This window comes from Petromyzon marinus, unplaced genomic scaffold, assembly GCF_048934315.1.
Source record: "Petromyzon marinus isolate PM22_M1 ecotype Great Lakes invasive population unplaced genomic scaffold, UKy_Petmar_22M1.pri1.0 PM_G_Scaffold_28, whole genome shotgun sequence".
Lineage (NCBI taxonomy): Eukaryota > Metazoa > Chordata > Hyperoartia > Petromyzontiformes > Petromyzontidae > Petromyzon > Petromyzon marinus.
The window spans coordinates 1,657,501-1,660,000 of NW_027422850.1; positions in this window are offsets into that span (position 1 = coordinate 1,657,501).

Consider the following 2,500-nt stretch of genomic DNA (forward strand, 5'->3'; position numbering starts at 1 on the left):
AAAAAAGTGAATATTTCTCACGGATAGACCCCGTGATACGCTAGAAATTGGCGGGGATGTCTCTCTTGTGGCTCACGGGGCTGTTAGGGTGGCACAGAAATCCCTCGGAATGGGAAAACGGGTCATTTTCGTGTCGCCACATTGCATGCGAACCGCATGCAACTTCCAGAGGCATTTGCAGCAGAAATGCATGTGCAGTCAAAAAAAAATTGATATTTTTCACGGATAGACCCCGTGAAACGCTAGAAATTGGCGGGGATGTGTCTCTTGTGGCTCACGGGGCTGTTCGGGTCGCACAGAAATCCCTGGGAATGGGAAAACGGGTCATTTTCGTGTTGCCACATTGCGTACGAACCGCATGAAACTTCCAGAGGCATTTGCAGCAGGAATGCATGTGCACTCAAAAACTTCTATATGTTTCACGGATAGACCCCGTGAAACGCTAGAAATTGGCGGGGATGTGTCTCTTGTGGCTCACGGGGCTGTTAGGGTGGCACAGAACTCCCTCGGAATGGGAAAAGGGGTCATTTTCGTGTTGCCACATTGCATAGGAACGCCATGAAACTTCCAGAGGCATTTGCAGCAGAAAGGCACGTGCACTCAAAAATTTTAATATTTTTCACGCATAGACCCCGTCAAACGCTAGAAGTTGGCGGGGATGTCTCTCTTGTGGCTCACGGGGCTGTTAGGGTCGCACAGAAATGCCTCGGAATGGGAAAACGGGTCATTTTTGTGTGGCCACATTGCATAGGAACGGCATGAAACTTCCAGAGGCATTTGCAGCAGGAATGCATGTGCACTCAAAAACGTCTATATTTTTCACGGATAGACCCCGTGAAACGCTATAAATTGGCGGGGATGTCTCTCTTGTGGCTCACGGGCGCTGTTAGTTAGGGTCGCACAGAAATCCCTCGGAATGGGAAAAGGGGTCATTTTCGTGTTGCCACATTGCGTACGAACGGCATGAAACTTCCAGAGGCATCTGCAGCAGAAATGCATGTGCACTCAAAAACGTCTATATTTTTCACGGATAGACCCCGTGAAACGCTAGAAATTGGCGGGGATGTGTCTCTTGTGGCTCACGGGGCTGTTAGGGTCGCACAGAAATCCCTCGGAATGGGAAAACGGGTCATTTTCGTGTTGCCACAATTGGCATACGAACGGCATGAAACTTCCAGAGGCATTTGCAGCAGAAATGCATGTGCACTCAAAAACGTGAATATTTTTTCACGGATAGACCCCGTCAAACGCTCGAATTTGGCGGGGATGTTTCTCTTGTGGGTCACGGGGCTGTTCGGCTCGCACAGAACTCCCTTGGTCCACCTGATTCGTGCATACAGGCAGCAACTAAAACTCTGTAAACCTGCTGTGAGGACATCTAAACAGTGGACCAGTGAGGCTGTGGAAGATTTGCGGGCGTGCTTAGACTGTACTGACTGGGATATGTTCACGACTGCTACCAATAGTCTGGATGAACTCACAGAGGCTGTGTACATCAGCTTCTGTGAGGACTGCTGTATCCCAACACGTACCAGGGTGAACTTTAACAACAACAAGCCCTGGTTCTCAGCAAAGCTCAAAAGGTTGAGGTTGGAGAAGGAGGAAGCGTTTAGGAGTGGGGATAGAGACAGATTCAAGGAGTCGAAGAACAGGTTTAGCAAAGCGGTGAGAGAGGCTAAACGACTGTACTCAGAGACACTAAAACACCAGTTCTCTACTAACGACGCTGCTTCTGTCTGCCAAAGGGCTCAGGCACATCACCAACTACAAACCCAGAGCGCCCCACACCACTAACGACTCCCGCCTAGCCAACGACCTGAACGAGTTCTACCGTAGATTTGAAAGACAATTGGACTGTCCTGAACCACCCCTTCCCACCCAAGAGGCCCCATCCCCCACCCATACTACAGAAACGACTCTCTCCTTTCAGGAGGGAGAAGTTAATGGGCTTTTCAAGAGGCAGAATCCACGCAAAGCAGCCGGGCCGGACTCTGTCTCTCCAGCCACCCTCAGGCACTGCGCTGGCCAGCTGTCTCCGGTGTTCACCAACATCTTTAACACCTCCCTGGAGACATGCCATGTACCAGCCTGTCTCAAGTCCTCCACCATCATCGCTGTGCCCAAAAAGCTAAGGCCAACAGGACTAAATGATTACAGACCGGTCGCCCTTACATCTGTGGTAATGAAGTCTTTTGAGCGCCTGCTCCTGGCACACCTCAAAGCCATCACAGACCCTCTCCTGGACCCCCTTCAGTTTGCCTACAGAGCCAACAGGTCTGTGGACGACGCAGTTAACATGGCCCTCCACTTCACCCTACAGCATGTGGACGCCCCAGCATCCTACGCCAGGATCCTGTTTGTGGACTTCAGCTCTGCCTTCAACACCATCATCCCTGCCCTGCTTCAGGACAAGCTCTTCCAGCTGAACGTGCCCTACTCCACCTGCAGGTGGATCACAGACTTCCTCTCTGACAGGAAGCAGTGCGTTAAGCCGGGAACA